Here is a 25732-nt window from a genome sequence, read left to right as displayed (position 1 = left end):
AAGTGTACTCTATAAATGGAAGGAAAAAGAAGTGGTAGTGATCCTGATATCAGCCAACATAGAATGTAAGCCCCAGAGCATTAAGTATGAAAAAGGACACCCTTGAATGCTAAAAGTCACAGTTTTCTAACAAAAACAAAAAAGAGGAAGGCCCTTATACCTGGCTATTCATAAATTCTCTTCTTAAACAACTCCTGAAAGGGACATATATATTGAAATTGCAGGATTTTTTAATGATGGCATCATGGTCTTTGTGACAGGCCTCTTTCACTTCACATAATGTTTTGAAGCTTCATTCATGTTGTAGCATGTATCGGTGCTTCCTTCCTTTTTATTGCTGAGGAATACTCCATTGTGTGGATATATCACATGTTAATTCACCCATTCGTCAGTTTATGGTTACTTCGGTTGCTTCTCTTTTTTGGCTATTATGAATAACGCTGTTGTGAACAACGGGGTTGCTATTTGGAAAAAGGTAAATTTGATCCGTATCTCACACCACACATAAGAATAAACTGCGAATGGATTAGGGATCTAAATGCAACAAATGAAAACAGATGAAGTTGAATAAGGTCTGTAGTTTACTTAGTAAATATTGTACACATATTAATTTCCTGGTTTTGGTAGTTGTCCTGTGGTTATGGAAGATGTTAATATTAGGGGAAGCTGGTTAGGGGCATATGGGAACACTCTGTACTTCTTTTTGCAACTTTTCTCTGAGTCTAAAATTATTTGAAGATAAAAAAGTTTGAAAATAATGAGTGGCATACCAAAAAATGAAAAAAAGGTATTCTATGCAAAGTGGGAGGCTAGACTAAGGCTTATCTTTTGAGCCCTAAGAAAGGGAACATCCTGGTACCATGTAGGGAAGAGAGGTGTTAGAGGGAAGCCAGACTGCATCTGAGGGTTTGGGCCAGGAGGTAGCAGGGATACAATTTAAGAAGTCCTCACATACTGACAAGGGCTTAGTTTGCAAAATACACAAACAGCTCATACAACTCAATAACAAAAAAACAAACAACCCAATCAAAAAATGGGCAGAAGATCTAAATAGACATTTCTCCAAAGAAGACATACAGACGGCCAATAAGCATATGAAAAGATGCTCAACATCGCTAATTATTAGAGAAATGCAAACCAAAACTACTATGAGGTATCACCTCATACTGGTCAGAATGGCCATCATTAAGTAGTCTACAAATAACAAATGCTGGAGAGGGTGTGGAGAAAAGCAAACCCTCATACACTGTTGGTGGGAATGTAAATTGGTGCAGCCACTATGGAGAACAGTATGGAGGTTCCTTAAAAAACTAAAAGTAGAACCACCGTATGATCCAGCAACCCCACTCCAGGTCATATATCTGGACAAAACCATAATTCGAAAATATACATGCACCCCACTGTTCATAGCAGCACTATTTACAATAGACAAGATATGGAAGCAACCTAAATGTCCATCGACAGATGAATGGATAATGAATATGTGATACATATATACAGTGGAATATCACTGAGCCATTAAAAAGAATGAAATAATGCCATTTGCAGCAACATGAATGGACCTAGCGATTATCATACTAGGTGAAGTATGTCAGAGAAGGACAAATATCATATGATATCACTTATATGTGGAATCTAAAATATGATACAAATGAACTTATTTACAGAACAGAAACAGACTCACAGACATAGAAAACAAACTTATGGTTACCAAAGGGGAAAGGGGAGAGGGAGGGATAAATTAGGAGTTTGGGATTAGCAGATACAACCTACTATATATAAAATAGATAAACAACAGGGTCCTACTGTATAGCACAGGGAACCATATTCAATATTATGTAATAAACTATAATGGAAAAGAATATGAAAATATATATATATATATACATATATGTATGTAAAGCTGAATCACTTTGCTTTGCACCAGAAACTAACACAACATTGTGAATTAACTGTACTTCCAAAGAAAATAAAATAAAAAAGAAGTCATCACACTGATTATATTTTACTTTATTACTAAAATATGTAAGATAACATATAAGACTTCAGGTTGAGGTGGAAAGTTTTGATATATACACAATAATTAATTGTTTTTTGAGTGTGGGCATCATTTATTTCAAAGCTTTTAAGCTTGTTGATGGTATAAATGCACACTTTGAGGGTTGGAAGGATGGATAGAAAATACTGAAGAAGTAAATGTTGGTTATATTCATCTTAAAGACATCCATGACTTAACATTAAGGTTCAAAGTATAGATGGTGGCGTTGAGGAACTGGAATCTTAAGAAAATCAGAAATCTTCTGTTTTTTGTTTATAGAAAGCCCTTATCTAGTCCTTGAATTATAAAAGACGCTTAGCAAAAATGACATTTTCTCTAAAAGCATTGCAGTGACCCTTTCCCCCCCAAATAATCTTAGTTTCATGATGCGACAGTCAATTCTAGTAGGTCAGTGTTTATTACATTGGATAGAATTAGGGCCCAGGGTATGCAGGACAAACACGGCTATTGAAAAGCCATGCCTAAGAAGTAAGAAAGTTGTTAAGAAAGCGTTCATTGGCTTGTGGGCTAAATGGATACCTTACCTTTACCCAAAGAAAGATTTATGTCTTTAACCTCTGATTTTTCTCATGAACTCAATCAGGAATCATACTTGGCATGGTCTTATTATTTTGGTTGCCGTATTGGTTTTTTAGAATCATGTTTGAAATATTACAGAAGAGTTGATTAAATACAGTGTTTGTAGTCATATATTTAAAGTTGGAATAGATTTAGTGACTCAAGCCTTTGTTATAATAGTGTTTCCACAAGAAAATCAAATTCATATTGCATCACCTAACTTACAGCTTTTCCCCCCCAAGAAAATAATTTACCATATGTACAAAGACTGCTGCTATTTGGATTCCTTTGGATATCTTTATCCAGTATTTTGTCAGAGGGGAAATTGCTTTATGCATGATCTGAAATAATTGAAATAATTGGAAGTATAATGAGAGCCAACATTTAGAAGCTCCCCTGTGCTTCTTTCTGCTCTGCAAAATAAAATTATCACTGAATGCGTTCATCTTTTAAAATTTAAGCGGACTTGGTCAATGAATCTTGTTTTCTACATGTGCGGAGGTGATTGTATAAGGTGGTTGGTGTCCCTAAAACAGGTGTTAAAAGATCTTTTTAAGCTTCCCCATACATTTGCAAATTTACTATGATGAAGTGGTAATTTGCAGTATAGAGCTGATTACAGAAATCAGGATGTAGTTGAACTGTATTATTAAAAATTCAGATTATTTCTTGTTCCTCTGGTTTTTATGATACATGTAACATCATTAATAATGTTTTTAGATGTCCATGACAGATTTGAAGACTTGTTTTGGTTTTTTGTGGTTGATAGCAATTGGCTTAAAAAGAAAGTCATTCGTATGTGTGGCTCCCAGGATCCAGTTTAGCATCTGACCAAACGTTGCATTCTTTTTCACTTTTTACATGGATCCCACTCCATTTCTACATCCAGGTTGACAAGTCACAGTGAAATGGACTGAAAATTCTGAGAAAGCGCTTGGGTATTGCAAGCTGGGATTTCCTCCTTTAAGCTTCTTAGGAGTCTGGGGGAACAAGTTTTTTGGCTTCTGACCTAGGGAAGTAGGGCCAATAAGGAAAGAAATTCCTCAAACATTTCAAGGATGTCCAAAAGATGCTGGGCAGGCAGAAAATATGATAGCACTCCAGGGACATTTTTGTTACAGTAGATTGATTTATAAAGACAAAAATATATTCAAATTAAAAGAAAGGTGACTTCGGTGTATTATTCCTTCTTCAAATCATATATTTTATTTTCTAAAGAAGTAGGCTTTGTTTTCAGACATATCTGTGTCACTTAACCTTATCATTCAAATTTTTGTCCCTATGTAATATATGGGACATCTTGACTTTGGTAGGCTGTGAACACAAAACCTAAGCAAATCAACCTAGATGGGGGAAAAACTCATTTTCCTTATCCCCAGCCTTGTGCTAACTTTTATCATGAGTGTCATCACTAGCTGACGCATTTCTCTACATGGAAATATGGAAATTACTTTTCTCCTCCATGACGTGGGCACACGCCAATTTTTCCTTTCTGATATATTCTCCTTTAGACATCATTCTGGTATTTTTGATATGTTTTCCTCTACTCATCCTTCTCTTATCTTATCTACTAACCTGAAAGTGATGTCCCTAAATTGGATCTCTGTGGGAAAAAAAAAAAAAGAGCACACTAGCACTGAGGCAGAGTACCGTGGCCCAACAAGAAGAAACGGGAGTCCTTTAAAAAAAAAAAAAAAAATTTCTCTCTAATTTTAAAAGAACTATATAGTGCTTGTTGGAAATTTTAAAATGAAAAAGTCTAAAAAGGAAAAAAAAGTTCCTGAATCATATCCTTCAGCGTTAGCATTTAAGTGTCTTGCCTTCCGGAGTTTTCTCTGCATACACGCAGGGGAGAACTGCGGGGGGGGTGGTTTCGGTGATGAAAAGAGAAGGCAGTTAGTTTTACAAAACTAGAATCATACTGTACATAATGTTAAATCCTGCTTTCTTCATTTATGTCATTAATAGTTTCTTATATCATTTAATAAGAATAGCTTATATTCATTGAGCATTTACAATGTGGTATCACTCTTGTAAGCACTTTATACATATTAACTCACTGAATCTTTTCAAGAGTCCCTAATATAAGTACTGTCATTATCTACCTTTGTCACATGAGCAAACTGAATCACAGAGAGATTTTAAAAGTTCACAAAACTCGTAATAGTGATAGAGACGGGATTCACACTCAGATCTCACTCCAGAGTCTGTGACTTTTAACAATTATGCTGTTGTCTTCCATCACTTTGAAACATGATTTGTGATGCCTGTATGATATTCAATCATGAATAGTGTTGATTTTGCTTTTTTCCCTTAATGTTTTATTTTGGGGAACAGTTTCCCTGGCCATTAATGTGATTTGCAAACATAATATTTAATGACATACAAATAATATTCATTTGTATGACTATCTGTATGAAGTCTGAGGCTGTTTCCAGTTTTTAAGATGATAAACAGAGTCCCTATCTGGGCATGGGCATAAAGCATCTTTGGGACTAGGGTCTCCCTACCACAGCCATAACAAAGGGCCTTGTTTGAGGAATCTGTGCCAAAGGAAAAGAAGTTGCTTCACAGTTTACATGGACAGGAGATAATCGTGATAAACTGATTTCTGAAATATCAAGAGAAATTTGGTCATTCTGAACCACCTCCGAAGGCAGGCAAAGCACAGACCTTTTATGGCCTGCGTCCTGACTTCTCCACCATCCTGTTATCCTGGGTAAAAAGGCAGATAGAACAAATGACCAGGAAAACCAGAATGAAGGTAAAAAAATCCAGTGTTGCTACTCCAGCAGAGCACAGGAAGCTTCATGACAGAGAGATCTCATCTGTGGAGGAGTATCCATGGGGTTGCCCAGCAGTGGGAGAGGCATATCTTTTTTTTTTTTTTTTGCGGTACGCGGGCCTCTCACTGTTGTGGCCTCCCCCGTTGCGGAGCACAGGCTCCGGACGCGCAGGCTCCGCGGCCATGGCTCACGGGCCCAGTCGCTCCGCGGCATGTGGGATCTTCCCAGACCGGGGCACGAACCCGTGTCCCCTGCATTGGCAGGCGGACTCTCAACCACTGCGCCACCAGGGAAGCCCGAGAGGCATATCTTGGTCTATACGAATGTGCGGAGCTGAAGCAGAAAGACAAAACTCTTGTCTTTGCTTAGCTACGTGGAAGTGGGGAATCGCAGGCCTGGTAGAAAGGAGTCCTATTTGCTTCTGGACAGAACTTGGCCTCCTATTTGATGGGGACACCAGCCTATGAGATGATACCTACCATATTTGCAGAAATAATGGAGAAGAATCTTAAAGTTCTAAGAGTAAAAGCTCAGGTCTAGATCACACCTAAGTCTTGAACTGAAGACCCAGAAATTGGATCTTTTTAAAGTGTGGCCAAATGACGTAATGAACATCTGGTCTTCTTGCAGATTCACTACAGAGGCAGCCTCAATGCAAGTAAAGTGCCGCTCGTATTTTTGGGAAGGGGATGTCCTTTGACCCTGGTGGTAATCTTATCAAGGTGTCTGCAAACATCAACTTCCTGAGGGCTGACATGGGAGGAGCTGCCGTGTGTTCAGCCATTGTGGCTGCCACAAGCTCAGCTTGCCACTTAATGTAATAGATCTGGCCCTCTTGGTGAACGTAACCTCAAGCCTAAGCCTTCAAGCCAGGAGATGTCATCAGAGCCAAGAATGGGGAGACCATACAAGTCAATAACATTAATGCTGAGCCAAGGGTATTAGCTGGCATTCTCTGTTATGTGTACATCTTCAATCCAAAGTTCATCAGCAATGTTTCGACCGACCTTAACAGGTGCCACAGACATAGCTTGGGGGTCGGGGGGAGGGACAGGTATCACTAGAATTTTTACCAGTTCATACTGGTGGCATACCAGACTACTTGAGGCCAGCATTGAAATGGAGGACCATGTCTGGGGGATGTCTCTATTTGAACGTTGTATAAGGCAGATTACAGATTGTCAGCTCATTGCTGTTAATAACAGTGGGCAATATAGGTCTGCAGGGTCATGTCCAGCCACAGCATACCTGAATGGGACACATTCTCCATGGGCTTCTTTAGACATAGCAGGTGATGACCAGTAAAGATGAGATTCCATGTCTTAGGAAAAGCATGACCAAGAGGCCAACAAGGACTCCAGCAGAGTTCTTAGGTTCAGTCAAGACAAGGGTAAGGTTTAATTTAAATACTACGAAATTTCTACCTTAAATTGAACAGTTGAACTTCAAAACATTTTTAAATGGATGAAAAATTTTTAAAAGAAACAAGTGATGGCATTTTTTAAAACACAGAATAAAATGAAATATGTTTGTCTTTTTAAAAATTTATGCAAAGATTCAGCAATTTTAAAAATAAAGCTCGGGGACTTCCCTGGTGGCACAGTGGTTGAGAGTCCGCCTGCCGATGCAGGGGACATGGGTTCGTGCCCCAGTCCGGGAAGATGCCGCGTAGCGGCTGGGCCCGTGAGCCATGGCCGCTGAGCCTGAGCGTCCGGAGCCCGTGCTCTGCAACTGGAGAGGCCACAACAGTGAGAGGCCCGCGTACCGCAAAAAAATAAATAAATAAATATTTAAAAAAAATAAAGCTAGTATCCTGCTGGGCAAGGATTTTTTTTAACGTATTCTATAAATGGTAATAAATTGTTTACAAGTTGCCTGATCACTTTTTAGATCATATAGTTGGATTGAGAGGCAAAATACATGTTCAAAATATGTTTTGAATCTGTGGTACTAGAGACTATAAACAAACTAAAGTTACTCAGCAGTTTTCAGAAACAATGAATTCAGCTTTTTGTACAAAAAATTAATTATGCTATAGAAACAATTCTTGTCCATAAGCCTTGGCCGAATCTCCAATCACTTCTGAAGTCAAAGGGTTATGAATATTTTTAATATTTGTTGTTTTGATACGTTTTGCCAAATCACTCTCCAGAAAGTTCACATCAATTTACTTTTCCACCAAAATATACTGTTTTATCAATTAGTAGTGGTAAGCTATGCAAGAAAATGTCTGTACCTTTTTTTGTTTTTATTACTGTACATCTTGTCAAGTACAGTGTCTCAGTGTACAGTTAGAGGCTCAGTAAATGTTTTGAATAAAGAGAGAAATGTGTTTAATGATGGCTGTCTTGGGGACTTTTTTTTTTTTTTACGTCTTTATTGGAATATAACTGCCTTACAGTGGTGTGTTAGTTTCTTTTAAGTATGTTCCCCCACACCCCCACACCCCCCATCCCCGCCCCACCCCCCGGGTCTGGCTTTTCTTTATGTGCTGTTTTTGCATATGCATGTTTCTACTTAAGAAAGAAATTAGCCTCTTTTCACTGCTTTACCTACTGTGAATTACCAGGTATGCAGGGACGGTGTAATTAGCCTACAAATAACATTACAAAGCTTAATTTTTGTTTTTACGTTTGACTCCAGGCTTCGGCTGCACACAATTTTTTTCTGCATCTCGTCTGTTAATATGGTGAATTACCTGAAATTTTCAAACGTTAAACTTACTCTTGAGTTACTCTCAGTTTGGTCATGATCCGTAGTTTGCTCATCTTTTGTTTAGGGTCTGCATTAATATTCAGAGTTGAGATAAGCTTGTACTTTTCTTCGTTTATACTGTCTTTGTGGGGTTTTTGTGTCAAGGTTTTGATAGGCCCATAAAACGACTTGAAGAGAGAGTTTCTTCTTTTTCTGTTTCTGGAAGACTTTATAATAAGATTGAAATTACCTGTTTGGTAAAACTCATTTGTAAAGCTGGACCTGGTATTTTCCAAGTTAGAAAAATGTTTAACTGCTGACTCAGCAGAAGTAAAGGTTTAGGATGATTCAGCCTTTCTATTTCTTCTTTAATCACTTTCAGTAATTTATATTCTCGAGATTTGTCTGTTTCATCTACATTTTCAGACTTTTGGTGAAAGTTGTTCAGAATATACCTTTTATGCCTGCTACAACTATTATTTAGTTGTTTTTTTAAATTAATTTTGGCTACGTTGGTCTTCGTTGCTGCGCGCGGGCTTTCTCGAGTTGCGGCGACCAGGGGCTACTCTTCGTTGGGGTGCGTGGACTTCTCATTGAGGTGGCTTCTCTTGTTGTGGAGCACGGGCTCTAGGAACGTGGGCTCAGTGGTTGTGGCTCACGGGCTCTAGAGCACAGGCTCAGTAGTTGTGGCACACGGGCTTAGTTGCCCCGTGGCATGTGGGATCTTCCCAGACCAGGGCTCGAACCTGTGTCCCCGTATTGGCAGGTGGATTCGTAACCACTGCGCCACCAGGGAAGCCCTATTATTTAGTCTTAATCACTAATCTTTCTTCAGCGATGTCCCATCTCATGTTTTGCCTTATCCATTAAATTTCTGATGTCAATTTTTATATTTTGCATTTCCAGAAATGGTTTCTTTTTCTGATCTTCCCGAAGTTTTGAAAGTCTCATGTTCCCTAGGCATACTTTCGGTACTTCTTGTATTTCTTTAAACGTACTTGTTATATGTTCTTCCATAATTAAAATCCCTACAGCTTTGTGGGTCTGGCTCTGCACCTTGTTTCTGCTCAGCTGCTCACGTATCGGGTAACTGTACTGGCAAGCTCGCGCTCTCCTTGGAACTTTATCTGTGGGATTCTTTGAGGCCCGGGTGGAAAGTATGTTCCTGCAGAGAGGAGTATTTGGGAGGCCCCGTAAACACGGTGAATTCTAATCCCAAACAGGGTGAATTCTAACGCTCTAGCGTGGACCTGTGATCAGGGTTTCTCGGGGGTGCCTTTCTCCCACCCCCCATGCCAGACTCTGCGTCAAGGCCGAGGCAGGCAAGTAGCCTCTGTTAGACCTGCGCGGTCTCCTAGGAGTTTCGACTCGCCCAGGAAACAACAAGAGTCGGAAGTCGATGCAAAACGCAAGAGGTTTATTGAAGGCCGGTGCACCGGGGTTCCTTGGTCCTCACGCAGGAGGTCGAAGAAGGAACCCCTTTTGGGCGCGAATATGTCAGTTTTATAGGTTCCCACTTCCCCGTATGTAAATTATAGATTCGGTTGTGTTTTCCTGCTGATTGGTCCCGGCTTAGGCTTGGACCAGAGAGGGAACTTGTCCCCAGCTTCCTGATTGGTCTTTGACAGATACCTTTTTTACATTTTGTTTATCTCCCTCCTTCTCGGAAGGGGGCCGGACATCCTGGAAATTCACCCATTGTCTAAGAAGCCCCTATTGTCTGGAGAGTTCTTAATCATTAGCTGGAACAATGTCCCTCGAGTCCCACACCTCACCCACAGTCTACCTCTAGAACGTGGATATTTTCCCCCAATTTGTTCACTGTGGGGTGGGGCAGGAATCTCCGGCGTCTCTGATCCAACCTTCTATTTTTCAGGGCCCCAGGCTTGTCCTAGGACCCCCCCAAATTCTACAGGTTAAAGCTCACACTCTAGTCGAGACCTTCAAGGAGAGGCAGAGGTCTCTGGGAAACTCTTTCTTCCGCCCTGGCTTACCAAGAGGTGCAGGATTCTTTTCCCACCGGAGGGTTCAATTATTCTCCTGACAATTTAGCTGTGGGCTTTAAAGATTTAAAAAATATTTATTCAGCATTTTTAGTCTTTTATATTGAGAGGGCTTCTTCCGACATCAAGTCTACCGTATTGGAAGAAATGGGAGTTCGATCTTTTGTTTTCCTAAAAGACAAATAAATGTTTTAAAGTTTTAAATCCTATGTAGTAACTTCTTGAGACGTTACACTCATAGGTCAACCTCATTTTCTAGATCACAGCCCAAAGCAGGGAAATATGTTAAAAGTAGCAGTAGCTACCATTTTGAGTCTTTTAAGAATGCAAAGGACTCCGTGCTCAGTGCCTTACAGGGCTGATCTCATTTAATCCACCATCACCATTCTATGAGAGAAGTACTGTCATTCACACGGTAAAGAGGACACCTATGCTTAGAGGTTCCCGTGACTTGCCTGAGGCCACAGAACTAATAGGTAATTCATAATACTGACTTTGGATCATCAGGCAAAGGTTAAATTGTGCCTGATGAAATCTTTTGAGGCTTGGTGCATTGCTGCTTTTAAGGGCAGAAAAATGTGTAATATATCTTACATTGTGTTGTTGCAGATCAGCATGCTGTTACCATACTAAACAGAGAAGCTTATCAAAGGAGTACTGCAGGCAATTTACCTTGCCTTCTTAACTACTTTGCCTCCTCTGGGAAAAATTACTCTTAGAATTCCTCCTAAGGATTCTCTGGATATCAAATCCCAAAATGCATCTGTCAGCCTGGATGAGAAGGGAAAACTTTGGCGAAGGACTTTAGAGATTAGTTGCTAGACGCGGATCCCCTTTGTTCCATAATTCATCCCCAAACACTTCTCTCCCATGACTCCAGCCAACTGTGTGGTATTTGGTTATAGTGTTAATATATAGTAGTTCTCTCTGTGAGTATGTTTTTTAAAAAATTTATATACTTGTTTTTTTAGCAGTTGAGCCTTAATGTTAGGAATCAGACTTGGAAAATGAGACTTTTCTTAGTAATTTCATATGGTGATGTTTGAAGTACTCTTTTCTCAGATAGTGAATGTTTATAGTGAACTTTTGTGTGTGAGACGTTGCTTCCTGTTTGCCATTTGGGGGATAGACGTTGAAACTACAGTGTCTGCTTGTTCTTCTCAGGCAAGTTTTCTCTCTCCTAAAGTAATCAGTCGATTGATTCCCTTACAAGTAACCAATCTTTATCAGTCCAAGAAAATCAAGGGAAAAGATTCCTGGCAAGACACTCTGCCCAAATCCAGAAGAATGGTTTCCCTGGGGTTTTGACTCCCTCTGTGCCAGGCTAGTCATTGAGACCCGTGCTGCTGCCTCTGGGACCTCCACTAAGGACCTTGACCTTCGAATCATCTGCCCTCCTAGATCCTGACACTTGTACAGCCAGAACTATATGAAGAGCAGGAGTCGCCACCATTTTGGAACTTGACCCACCCCCTCCCCTGACTTGCATCTTAAGAATTCTACTTTCTCCTTGTGGGGCTGCCCACTCCCCTGGCCTCTGGAAGTGCGGGCCTCAAGGGGGAGTAAGGAAGGTCCAGAGTCATGCTCACTAGGGTCTGTCTGCTCTGTCTATGCATGAGGGAAGTCGAGGAGAGTGAAAACTATCTTATAATTCTTTCACGAATGAATCCGTAGCAGCAAAGAAGACAGTGCACTGGTTTATATCTCGTTACACCCAACCTTATGCTTCCCTGGAACTTCAGCTAAGCTAAACTAGGAATCTGTTCTGAAAGATGCTTTGGTCTTCTTTTGAACTTTTTCATCACATAAACTCAGGTGTGTTTCTGAATACCTGATGCCATCATTTTCTCATTTGTAAAGTGACTTTTAAAAACCTTGTAACCATAGCAGTTCAGTCCTGCATATAACCAGCAGAAAAAGTTTGGATTTGTGGAGGGTTTGTTGTTATCTTAAGGATGCTACAGTAAAAGCCTTTAAGGTATATTAATGTAGAACATCATTACATGCTTAGATATCAGTAAAATTTCTGCAGAAATACCTGAATACTTTATGAGCTTTGCTGTATTTCATAATTAACTAAGATATCAAATACTGCGTATTTAAGACACGGAATCTCGGAAATGATAGGACTTAGGAGTCGAGATGCAGTTTTAAGCATGGACTTAGAGATCAGACAGGTGTGGTGTGAAAGTTCAACCCCTCCACATGCTGACTATAGGACCCCCCTTAGCCTCTGTCTCTTCATCTATATATTAATAGTATTACTTTATGGGTATTGTAATTATAAAGTCAATGAGTATATGAGAAGTACTTGGAAAAAAATAAATGCTGAATAAACGGTCGTTACGTTTATCCCTGGGACTATTCCCTCTGTTTCTAATTCTACACATGGACTTCTGTTACTCTCGGAGACGCGGCCCCTTATCTCCCAGCCCAGTGCTCTGTTGTCTGTACCACTCTGGTTCTACAAGCCACGTTATAAACCTGATATTAGGTACTGTAAAGGATCCCACAGAAGACAATAAGATTAACTTCTGCGTTTTCATCGCTTCCTGCTCTGGCTGCTGTCACTTAGTATGACAGCTGCTTAAATGTACTTCCAAGGTTTCCAGTGAGATGATAAATTCCCTGAAAACAGGAACATCATCTTATACTTGTATGATATAATTCACAATGCCCGGAACATTGCTGGGTGTCTGCCCAGCTATTCAATGAGAGAATAGCTTTAAAAATTCTAATTCTAGGGGAGGGGCCATATGGAGTAGTAGAAATGGTTGGACTTGGGGAGAATGGGAGAGAGAGAGAGTGAACCAGCTGATTGCTAAGTACCCCTCCAACCCCAGGCTCTGCCAACCTTCATCAACACATGAAGTCAGGGAGTAAAACCAGAAGAAGAGAAACATCAAACCTCAAATATAAAAACGTCTTCCGGGTGGTCAGTTTTCAGTATGATACTTATTTTTGAAGTCATATATTTGTACTCGAATATCGTAGAAACTCACACAGGCCCAGACCGTGATCCTGGTGTTTATAACTGAATCTTTAAGAGTGATTGCTTGCCACAGTATTCCTGCTAGCTGCTGCTAATGTTATAACTATTTTGTTGTGATCTCCTGTAATCTGCTCTTGCCCTATTATAGCTTAAGGTTAATGCAACACAAACAACATTATCTAGACTTGTGTCTTAGGGGCATGAAGTTCTAATCTGGGGTGAAAATGACCAAATATATTGCTTTCTAAACATTATTGCTTTTTACTAGCTCTCATTTTTCCCCATCCATAATTCAAGTTAATGAACATGCTATAAAACTTAAAACTTCTTGTTTGTAAATATATGCCCTCAACTCTTTATTGTCTGAGAAAAATGGAGGGGACAGCATTTCTCTGGTGATAGAAAAAGAAAAAGGTGGACAATCCCTCAGGGATTCTGATGCATCTATAGCAGCACCTAGGCCTTTGGGACGCAGGTCAGCCTGTGAGATGCCAGAGAAACAGAAAAAGTAATTTCCATCATCCTCTCAGAATGAGAAAAGGTGGACTCAGGCTCTTTTTTTCTAGCCACTTGCGATGCCTGGCCCTTATTTTCTTGCCACCGGCAGGAACTCATGAAGATGTTGAGAAGGCAAGAGGTATCTATCATCTTGATTGTTAAACATGAGAGTAAAAAGAACAGCAACAGAGACAGTCAGGAGAAGGGGCGCTCTTGGCAGAATGCTGTAAATTATTATGGACAGGAGCTCACACCTTCGCTGAGATTTTATAGGCGTGCTGTAACAGTGGTTTTCAGTCTCCCTCCTCCCAGCAGCAGAAGGCTTTCTTTCAGCAAACTGAGCAGAACGTGAATCTCGAAAGAAGGTAGGAGGTAAAGCCACACTGCTTGACGCCAAGGTGGACGGCGGAGTCTGCTCTGCCAGCCAGCTTCTCCCTACCCCTCCCGCACCCCCCAGGTCCGCACTGGAAGCACCCTACCTGCAGAGCGTGGAAACACTGGGCTCACCACTCTCTTCTCTGCCTAGTCCACTCGCTTAACTTTGTTTTGCTCGCTGGCACCTTTGAGAGCGTGTTAAAGCTTCTTACCCTATTCCTAGAAAAATGTCCATCCACGTATAATTCTGCCTGCAATCTCAGGGCATTCACGGACCACTCCATCACCATCACTGGGCACTTAAAGTAAATCCCACCAGTCCAGACTTACCCAGTCAGACTACATCTTTTTCATGCTAAGTGAAGACAATAGCAACAAACAGAGACAAAATAGGATAACCTCAACCACGTAAACACACTACACCCAAATCATTTGAAATTCTGTTTGGAATGAAACTGTAAGAAACCTAGTCTAGTTGTAGGTCTGCAGCGATGAGCTGGGTTGCCTTCAACACATCTTATAAGACTTCTTTGGGCCTCCGTTTCTTTAGCTCTAAAAGGATGGGGTTTGACTGAATGATTTTTGAGATCTCTTCCAGCTCTAGTGTTCTATAGTTTTGTGAGCCAAATTGAGGCGAACACATGAAATCGATAGGCCTCTCCGCAAGCGAGCATCAGTTTCTGGTGTTAAGTTTGGATCATTAAGTCCCTTATTTATTTATTTTTTTTAGTCCAGTTATCTCTGTGTCCTTCTTTACCTCTTCTGTCATCTCCATCACAAACAAAAAGAAAATTGATTTATTTTCTTCCCTTTCTTTTTTTTTTTTTTTTTGCGGTACGGGCCTCTCACTGTTGTGGCCCCTCCCGTTGTGGAGCACAGGCTCCAGACGCGCAGGCTCAGCGGCCATGGCTCACGGGCCCAGCCGCTCCGCGGCATGTGGGATCTTCCCGGACCGGGGCACGAACCCGCGTCCCCTGCATCGTTAGGCGGACTCTCAACCACTGCGCCACCGGGGAAGCCCCCTCTTCCTTTTCTTTGACTCATGTAAAGTGGTCAGCTACTTCCCTGAGTTAAGCTATCTCTCAATAAGTTTGTGCTAGATAGAGGAAAAGATCGTGGTGAAAGGGAGGGGTCGGTGACTGGGGTGCTGATGCAGAAGGGCATTCGTGGAGATAATGAGTAATTGGGGTACGTAGGTGCCCAACTCAGAGAAGTGGGGTGGGGCTAGGACGAGGGAGACCCTAATTTTCAACCTGTCTTCTCTGCCTCCTTGAAATTAGCCCTGTCATCCTCCTTCTGAGAAAAAAAGAATGCCTTGATTTAGGGCTGTCATGTCTGCCCTGCTGTAAACTCCAGTCATAATGATGCTGCTAAAACTGTAATGTATGGAGCATCGACTTTGCGACAGGCACAGTAATAGAAGCCTTGTGGATTTTATCTCAGTCAATCCTAAGAACCACTCTTTGGAAACTGGTGCAGCTGGTCCTGTTTTTCACAGGAGGAAACTGAGGCTCAGAGAGGCTAAGTCAAAGCCAGACAAGCAGCAAACCACAGAGCAAGGCCTGGTTGCCTTTCTCCCACTGTGGTCCAAGCCCACTGGGCTGCCAGTTATTAACTAGTGAAACAGTCATGGATTTTACAGAGTGCTGTAAAACCACATCTGCCTCAGTGAATCTGCTTGCAGGCAGGTTTATTATTACCGTGCCGCCTCATTTTCTGCAAGTACATACAACTTATGAGATAATTTTTGAAGTGAGCGGCTTGCCTAGAATAGGGGATAACCGTCGACATGCTTTTCAGGATAAAAAAGATTTCTTTTTGTTCTTTTGCTTTTTTAAAATTCATCACCCTGCCTGGCACATTGGAGGAGCCCAGTGAACATGGGGAACAGAGACGACATGGATGTGTGCATGAATGAAAAGCAGGTCATTCTCCAAAGTTTAAATGAACTGATTTCGCATTGGTGAATCCAGAAAGCAAAACTTTGGCATTCCACAGCGGCATGGCTTTATTGTCTATATTGCATGAACAAAATATCATATAACTTTGCACATAACCCTCTAAAGCTCTTGATAGGTTTTTTTTTATATTCCATTTCCTAAATCCCTTTGTGCAGTTACAAGTAAAGTATTGCACCACTTTCACTGGAAAAAGGACTAATTTCACATTGTAATGATTGCACCTGCTCTGTGACAAAAACCTTGATTTTTTTCTAAAAAGCCATTTTCCAACTTAATAGCGCAAGGAAGGAGACTGTCCCTAGGGGAACCGTGACACAACTTTAAAATTTACTCATTGTACAGTTGTCCTTCAGCTCTGAAATGGGGGCAAAATAAGGATGAAGGTGGAAGGAAAAACCATAGAATAACTGAAGGTTATTAATAGCGCGAAGGTCATTAATGACACTGAGGGGGTAAAAATGATAAAGCGAACACAGAAAATCGTATTCTGTGAAAAATGAAATAGGATTGCTCTGAGCAAGAAGAAAGTAAGGGGGAGAAAAAGGACAGAGGAAAGCTTTTTAGTGCATTTTGGGGGGGCGGGGAGGAAGGACTGTACGAAATGAGTAACTCTGAATTGGAGCCAGAGAATGGGTTCTAGCCCTTACCAGAACTTCAGAGCACATCCCTTTAAAGACAGGTAAAAATACAACAACATGGTGAATATAACAAAAACGAGGCAGACTCACAGATACAGAGAACAAACTAGTGGTTACCAGTGGGGGGAGGGGTGATATAGGGGGAGGGGATTAACAGGTACAAACTATTCTGTATAAAATAAGCTACACGGATATATTTACAACACAGGGAATATAGCCAATATTTTATAATAACTATAAATGGGATATAGCCTTTAAAAATTGTGAGTCAGTATATTGTACACCTGCAACTTTCATAATATTGTACATCATCTATACTTCAATTAAAAAAAAAAAAGAAAAAAGGTAGGTTGATAAGACCACAGAGTTAGCAGAGAAGCCTGGTGTCCTAGAGACAGTTTGTCCGTGCCCCAGGAAGAAAGTCCACCGTCAGTTAGTCCGAACACACGTGCCTGATGGTCAGGAGACACAGCATTCGCCAGGGAGAAGCTGCTGGTACAGGAAGCAGGTTGAGCCTTTCTGAGGGATGGCAGGACAAAGCTTTAGATGAGGTGCGTTTCAGCCCCTCTGATGAGGTTTCCTGAGATCACACAGTACTTGCGAATGTCATGGTTCCCCTTCTTGCTACTGTCTACCTCTTTTCTCTACCTCCTTCATCCTCACTGAGAAAGGCATTCATTATTCAGAAGGCAGTAGCACTAGTGAAATGCACATAACTCACGTTGTTTTTGGAAAGTCTGAATGGTTGAGTTTAAATAGAAGTCTCAAAAGAAATAAAATGTCCCACATGGGGGCTGTATGCGGAGTTGAAAAGGTTTCTGTGTGAAATGCTGTAACCGTTAGCCTCTGTGCTTCTGGACTGCCTAGCTCAGACTCCGGATGGGTGTGCTGGTTTATGATGATTGGTTTTATTTTCATATCATTGGAAATAAAACAACAAAACCCAGTGGCTGCCTGAAATGCTTGAGCTCTGGTTATTCAATGTAGCAGCAGTATTCTGGTAATGGGGCTTTTCACTGTGTCCCCAAATACTGCACTTCCAAGCCTCGTTCCGGTCCTGTTACCATGGAGGGGGATGATTAGCGAGTACAGTGAACCAACGATTAAGTCTTGCATTGAGATGAAAAATGAAAAGATTGTGTCACAAAACCCATTCAGTGTCCACTCGGGTTCCTTTGCCAAAGGCTCTTGCTGTGACCTACTTCTGCAGGTAAGAAAAATGATTTTGCCATCCTTCTATGACATGGCTATGGTGAACTGTTCCCAAGTGCCTTGGTGTAGGTGGCCTTGTGAGGATAAGCATTAATTATTTTAAGACCGCTGATGCATCCCCTCTGGTGTCTATATTTGTCTTCTAAGAGTGCATCATCACTAATTAGAGGTGATCTTGTGGGATTAGATCTTTCGAGTTAGACGAGGATGACACAAAATGTGCATGGAAAGCAAACCCATGTAAGCTTGGTGAGCCACGATCATTGTTTTTTGTTTGTTTGTCTTAATTTTATTGGAGTAGAGTGGATTTACAATGTTGTGTTAGTTTCTTCTGTACAGCAAAGTGAATCAGTTATACATATACATATATCCACTCTGTTTTAGATTCTTTTCCCATGTAGGTCATTACAGAGTATGGAGAAGGGTTCCCTGTGCTATACAGTAGGGCCTCATGGTCATTGTTAAGACCCAGACGGTGCCTCAGTGTTCAGAATCACACTGGGAACACTTTCACCTTGTCAATGTCACCACCCGACTGAGTTTCTACATTTTAAATCACTGGATGATTGAGGTTGTCTTTAAGTTTGTGTTTTCATCATGAAAATGGTTATCACCCCATTCTAATTCTTGGATTCTTACGTTACCCCAACAAGCAACCTTTGTAGGAAGCAAAATCACCACGGAATCCCCAGGCCCCTACCTTCTGATAGTTACCTCTTCACAGAGCTGGGAAGGGCAGTGAGGGTCTCTGCCCCTCGGTCTCAACCTTGAGGCTGTGAAGCAGTGCTGGGCAAAGCTGTAAGCAATGTTTTCTAAGCCAAGTCCCATTTCGGCCAGGGTGAGGCTTTGCCCAGTAGCATGGAAGCGTTAGAGTTGAAAATATCAAAATTCCCACTCTGTTTTTAGCTCCATCCTATTAAACATTTTTTTTTTGACACCTCCATAGAAAAGAACTTAGCCTGGAATCTAGTTACATAACTCATTAATTCCATCATTTATTCATTTCAGCCAACAAATATTTATTGAAAGCCTCCTGCGTGCAAGACCCCATGGAGGGATAGACAGAAATTTAGATAAGACATTACTATCCCACATTGCAGGTTTGCCTTTTATGGGGTGGAGGGTGGGTGGATAAAAATGGTTTTTACTGGGAAAACGAACACCAAGTGTCAGCAAGAAGAGGCATGTGGTCCTCCCCCGTCTCCCTCCCCCCACCCCCACCCCCAGTGTCCCTGTGCATGGGCAAGGGCTGTTGAACATTCCATGGAGCTGTGTTGCATGCAAGGTTTGGGAATTAAACATCACTGGGGCTTTGTCTCTTTTGTGAATCCCGCCCTACGAAGTAGCTCCCTGGAATCAGCAGTTCAAGTATTGAATGGATGATGGTAAAGCTGGAGTATTTGAATAGGCCAGAGATGGTGGCCAAAGTGTAAAGGTGCCTTTCTTGTCCACCACCTACCACGTCTAAAACTCTCTTTAGATGTGCGTCTAAAACACATCCAATTTCACTCCCCTGCTGGGCAGCAGATGTGCTCACAGGAACCAGGGCTCAGTGTGAGGTTGTCAGGTTTCCAAAAGAATTTAGCTAATGGGCTTTATTGCTTAGAGAGCTCGCCTCCTGGAGAATCAACGCGGAGGTTAGAGACAAGCACAGAACTTCAGGCTTCTGAGAGTGAGCGAGGGATACAGTCTTTGAGGGCGGTTTTTGCAACTTGGAGTTCTCGTTCGCCCGGCCAGAAGTCGAAGCAGCTACTTCCTCCTGCATAAAGGGAAGGGAAGTAGACGTGCATGCTTGTGTTAAAAGTCAGTTAATTCAAACTTGAGGGAAAAGTTCTTGGTCTGGGAGAAGGCCAGAATGTTGAAGGAGCTCTGCAGCATCTCCACCAGAGGCATTTCTGAGTAATCTGTCTCTTGATTGGCTTAGGTGTACAGGTGCACAGCCGACTCAGGGCTGCCTCCAGACTTCAGTGTAAAATGTATTCTGGGTGCTACTGTAAGCAGTAGGGAATGAAACTCACTGGCACGAAGGCTAATTGTATACAGTTCAGACTCCCCCCGAGGGAAAAAATGTTTTTGAAATTCAACTTTAGTAACCTGAGTCATGAGCTGCTTGTTTTCTACAAACATCAGAGGTAACGGCACCCGTACCATAAACTAGTTTACGCATAGCGTTTCCGGATCCATTTCTTTTTCCACTTAAGCACAACTTTTTACTTTGTACCAGAAATTTCCTGAGATTCAGGGAGAACCGTGGAAATCAGCTGGCAGCTTGTTACTGTGACCTGTGCGATGGCGGGAAGCCCTCACCCAGCTCCACGCCTGGCTCGCCCTGCCGCTGCGTCCCGTGACGTTCGTGAGCTCAGAACCATGGGCGGGAAGAGCGTGGAGTCTGGGTTGGGTGATTAGATGCTGAGGCTGAAGGGCCAGGCGGGCTCCCTGCCCCCCACTGTTTTTATCACCCAGGGCTGTCTGTGCACAACCATATCAACATTTCCCAGAGGCCCAAATGTAATTCCTTCAGGAAGTTTTAAGTGGAGCAGCCCACGGTGTGAGTTTTACCAGTGGGAGAGGGGAGATAGGAAGGGTGTGTTTGAAGGGAGAGTTGTGGAGAGGACTGCCCATACTCCGTCCATCTTTCCCCCGGTATAATTTTTTTGGACGTTTTTATATCAAGTTTTAATTTTTTTTCTCCCCCCTTCGGTGGTACGGGACGGCCAGATTGGGCTGGAGTTGGTCATTGTCCTTTCCCCAGGTCAGTTAGGCTCTAATAACGCCCAGCAGGTTAGATACTGGTTAACTAGTTGTCGCCCCGCCCGCCCCCCGAGGGCAAACCTTGTTAAGAGCGGAGGACTCTGGCATATTTCAAAATGGTTCCTTTTCCCCTCCCCTCTCTGGAAGCTCAAGGGGATTCTTCTCCCATATTTACTGTGAGAACCTGGGTCGAGCCTCTGGAGGTAAATCTCACACAACGGTGGGACCCATCATGACTGGATCCCCTTGCAGTTTTTCACTCTCAGACCGGTGCACACTGAGCGTCCAGCGGTTTGTCGATTACAGCCCAGGTTTCCTACCTTGGCTGCGGCTCCCTCTAGTAAACCTCTCCTCCAGTAAGCCTTGAATCCCGGCCTTGTCCTGTCTCTCCAGTCTCGGTTTGCCCTGTGTCCTCCTCTCCCTTACGGATCCAAGAGCTGTTGATTTTTCAGTCTGTTCAGCTTTTTACTTGTTAGGATGGAATGGCAACTTCCAAGCTCCTTACATGCGGAACTGGAAGTTTGCCCAAGATTTTAAAATTTCAATCAACATTAACTGAGCATGATTTCGATATTGAAATATGTTTTTTGAGCAGTTGAACTCACAGAATTGAAATGTGAACTTTTTTTTCCCCCAGTCTCATCCTGCACCTATATTTTGGGGTGAGGAGAGAGGTTATTGAGCTCTTTTTTCTTTCTTTCTTTTGGTGATAATTAACATTCAATAGGATGTGGAGATTTTAGTTGTTCAGTTTGATGAGTTTTGACCACTGTATATACACTAGGTTTCTCAGCCTTGGCACCGTTGATATTTTGGAATAGATAATTCTTTCTTGTAGGGAGCTGTCTGTTAATCCGTGGCCTCTAGTCACTAAACGCCAGTAGCATCCCCTCCTGGGGGGTGACAATCAAAAGTGTCTCCAGGCGTTGCCACATGTCCCCTGGGTAGCAAAACCACCCGTGGTTGAGAACCACTGCTGTACATACACCCATGTAACTCCCATCCAGAAAGAAGATACAGATCATATCCATTCCTCCAGAAAGTTCCCTTCAGGCCTTTTTATTCATCCTCCCTCCCCCGAAACCAGTGTCTCTCATTTCTATCATCATAGATTCATTTTGCCTATATTTGGACTTTGTATACATTAAATCGTATAGTGTATACTCTTTTTTTTTGGTCTAGTCTCTTTTACTTAACATGATGTGTTTGCAGTTTATCCACATTATTGCATTTATCCGTGGCTCACTCTTCTTTTTATTGCACAATAGTGGTCCATTGTATGAAAAAACCACAATTTGTTAATACATCCTGCTCTTGATGGATACCTGGGCTGTTTCTGATTGAGGGCTATTTTGATAAGGTTGCTGTGAACAGTCTGATAAAGGCTCTTTGTGGACATGTTTTCATTTCTCTCAGTAGATATCTAGGAGTGGAATTGCCGGGTTGTAGGGTAAACGTGCGTTTAACTTTTAAGAAACCGCCAGACGCTTCTGCAAAGTGGTTATGCCATTTTACACTCCCAGCAACTGCGTACGAGCATTGCCGTTGTTCCGTATCATCATCAACAGCGTCATCATTTGGTGCTGCCAGTGGTTTTTATTGTAGCTATTCTGGTGGGCATCTCATTATGATTTTTATTTGCATCTCCCTGGTGCTCTTTGGTTATTTACATTCTTTTGTGAAGTGTCTGTTGTAAGGCTTTTTATGGTTGATTTGGAGGAGTCCCCGTTACACTCCCCCCAGACCCCACCGCCGATAATAGGTTCAGGTTTTACGGGAACCTGCTCCTGCTGCTGAGGGGCTGGGAAACATTTTGCCATCTGAATACGTTTGCTCTAAATTATCAAAATTACTGTGACGCGTGCCCTTCCATTTTTTCATTTTTTTTCTCTGTTCCAGACATACTGTGAGGGTTATAGGGTATTTTCCTTTAGTGAGGGCAGAAATACTCTTCCTAATTAGCCAGACAAGTTTACAAAACGACTTTTATTGTCTTTGGGACGGACTTCCAGTGCTCAGACTCCACGGAGTGACCGTTCCCCGCCCCCCTCATTCTTCCACAGCTTTGACAAACAAATTAACAGCAGGGACCTGTCCATGCAAGGCACCTTTATCATTCCATGCCCAAGGGACCTCCTTGATCAGCCTTTTTCTGGAAGCATTTTTCTTTTACTCATACAGGAAGGTCTTTACCTAGTTAAAAAAAAAAAAAATTAAGTTCTCTATCTAGAAAGATTCCTTTTTCCATCTAAGTTCTGATAACAGAACTTAACTATTTCCTTTCAGTTCCAGTGGAAAAGGAAGGGCCTCATGATCTTTCCTTGGTTTCAGTTTCTCTCTCTGTTGCTAAGGTGGTATTTTTCTAACCTGTCCTCCTTAGGTAACCAGACAAAAAGGTTCATCTCTGAGTAGTTGAGGACCTGGTTTCTGAATAGGGTCTGAGTGCACTTTGAAAAGGGAACATGGTGGCCCCCAGAGGTGGGTAGCGGGTGTATATGCGTACACATGAGGTAACGTGTCCAAGGAACTTTTTGAAGCAGTAAGGCGCTCAAGTTCTTATCTCCAAATACCATTCCTCACTGAAGGACCTAGGCTTCTCCGGAGAATGGCTGATTCCATGTCTGAGATAAGATGAGGCTGAGTCCCATCCTACCAGAAAGCAAACCAACCAACCAACCCAACCAACAAACAAAAAACCAATATAAACTACTAAGATCATGTCCTCAGGACTTAGGCTCTGAGTTGAAGAGATTCTCGCTAACAAAGATGGGATGATGTGAGCATTAATACAAATAAAGACTGTAGTAGATTAAAGCGTATCAGATGTATTTTAAATCCATGAGTTTATAGTGACACTAAAAACACAAACAAAAAACACTCACCACGTTCCAGTCTATGGAAAACCCGGCAGACGAAAGATCTGATCTCTTCAAAACATAAAAATCAAAGGGAGAAAAAAGAGAAGAGGAACTCATGATTTAAAAGAAACTCAAAAGACGTATGAATCCATTGTAACACTACTTAGACATGTTTCGATTCTGATTTGAACAAACACCAGCTGTTCAAAAATTTTATGAGCTAGTTGGGGAAACTTGATCACTGAATGGATATTTGATTATGTTAAGGAATTATTATTAATGTTTTAGATGTGGTCATGGCATTGTGGTTTTATTTTTATCCCAGTCCTTCTCTTTCAGAGACACACACTGAATTATATACAAAATAATAGGTCTGGGATTTGCTTCAAAAGAGTTCTGTGGCAGGGCTTTGGATGAAACAAAATGGCCATGAGTTGGTAATTATTGTTTCTGGGTAATATTTGTGATTTTATTATACTATTCTGTTGACTAGAGAATATGTTAATATTTGAAATCTTTTATAAGTTAAAAACAAACAAAAAACAGCCAAGTGCCCCGCAGATTGTTGGTGTCGTGGATTAACCGGCAGAAGTTTGAACAGGGAGAGGTGACTGCTGGGGGTGGTGGGACTTGAGTGAAGAGCCCTGTCTTTTTTTATTAATTGAAGTAAAATTGACTTACAATATTATACTAGTTTCAGGCGTACAACATAGTGATTCAATATTTTTTGTACATTACAAAGAGGTGCCCTGTCTTGATGGGTTTGTTCATAAGTTTGTCAAAATGAAAAGATAGTAACTCGCTGATGTAACCAGTCCCCAACATTTTTCTCTCCACATTTGCTTCATACTAATGTTATGAACCAAGGGTTCTCGAGAAAAGGAGTGAGATCGTGCACACTTATGTGGGGTCTTGGTTGTCCCCAAACCCTTACTGAGGGACCCCCAACTGGGCCCACTCTCCTTTTCCATTCATTTCTCATACTTTAGAAAGATGACCTCAAAGAAAATTCGGGGGAATTTTAAAAAATACATTTTTTCTTTTCAAAGAAAATTTTTTCACCCCTAAACCAGTAGAAAATAGAGAACATTTTTCAAGTGTTTATAGGTCTTGTCTTTAAAAATACCAAATGGAATAGTTCTGAGAACACAGCAGACTGTGGAATACTTGGTTATGCTCACCACCTTTTAGCAATTTAGGTGAGTTAAAGACACCTGAAACAATATATGAGTTTCAAAATTTTCTCCACTTCCCATCAGAATGTAGGACATTATTTTCTCATGGCTTCCCAGTCCTTCCTCTCCTCAGATCAAAATTGTTTCTGGGTCTCATCTCAGAACCTCTCTAATCCTGAAAAAATTATTTCGCACTTTGTCGTAAAAGACCCGTAGATATTTGATGTTCATTTTGCAGCTCAGTGAGTCATGATGTTCAGACCCCATTTAGGTAGGGGGAGGGAGGCTTTTGGCTGAATAAGCTTTCCCCATCATCCGTGTGGGGAAGAGAGGACCTCCTTGGGGCCAGTCACAGACATCACAGTATCTCCTACCATCCTTGACCCACCAGAAGAAGAGAGAAGCCCCATCTTACAGATGAAGAAACTCAGGCACGGAGGTTGGGTAACCTGACTGTGTTGCCTCTGGAAATGACATACAGTCTTTCTCCTAAAGCCAGGAAGCCTCTTTCAGCTATAAATTGTGCCAGCTGTTACTTGATTGAAGTATGCTTAAGTATGCAAGTTCTTCAGTCAATCTGTGATGCCATCTCATAGAACGTGCATTTCTGTGGAAAGCTGGCATGGTGAACTCTGAAGGCCAGCATTTGAAGGCAATTAGCTGATTTTAAAGGTTACTGGTATTTCCCAACAAAATATAGTTGAGCATTCGTCATCTCCAAGTATTCAATGCCCCAGAAGCCAGAAGAGTCCAGTCCACTAATGATGAGTGGTTATAAGTCATGTTTAGGTCCATCCATTCACTCCCGCTGCTTTACAGAGTGCCTCGATGAATAATCAGTCAGACTCTTCTTTCTAGTTAATGTTATAAGTTGGATATATTGGGGAGAAGCCTAATTATTGGTAAATTCAGCCAGATAGTTTCATGTATTAAACACCCATGGCTTAGTCAATAATCCTGGGTTCAGAACTGAATTTCCATGGAATGAATTATATCTCTAACCAAGGATGTGCTGGTTTGAACCACTTGGAGTGCTTTCCGTCACACACACCCTCTCTACACAATCCTGTCAGTGGCCTCTGGGCTCAGAGTTATTTTTCTAGTAGCTGGTGATATTTTACACTAAGCCATCTATATTCTTCCGTGTGCAGACATTATAGGTTTGCAGTTTT

At 41.6% G+C, this 25732-nt stretch overlaps 1 protein-coding gene and 1 pseudogene across 1 annotated transcript in view; both read left to right on the top strand.

The window, feature by feature from the left end:
- The window catches only part of LOC115854800 (cytosol aminopeptidase-like), a 29111-nt pseudogene extending 8987 nt beyond the window's left edge, over positions 1-20124 (top strand).
- The window catches only part of UBE3D (ubiquitin protein ligase E3D), a 162391-nt gene that overhangs the window by 124441 nt on the left and 12218 nt on the right, over positions 1-25732 (top strand). The window lies entirely within an intron of this gene.

Source organism: Globicephala melas, chromosome 14, assembly GCF_963455315.2.
Source record: "Globicephala melas chromosome 14, mGloMel1.2, whole genome shotgun sequence".
Taxonomy (NCBI): domain Eukaryota; kingdom Metazoa; phylum Chordata; class Mammalia; order Artiodactyla; family Delphinidae; genus Globicephala; species Globicephala melas.
The sequence above is the reverse complement of the archived record's forward strand: the minus strand, read 5'-3'. Positions and strand labels throughout refer to the sequence as shown.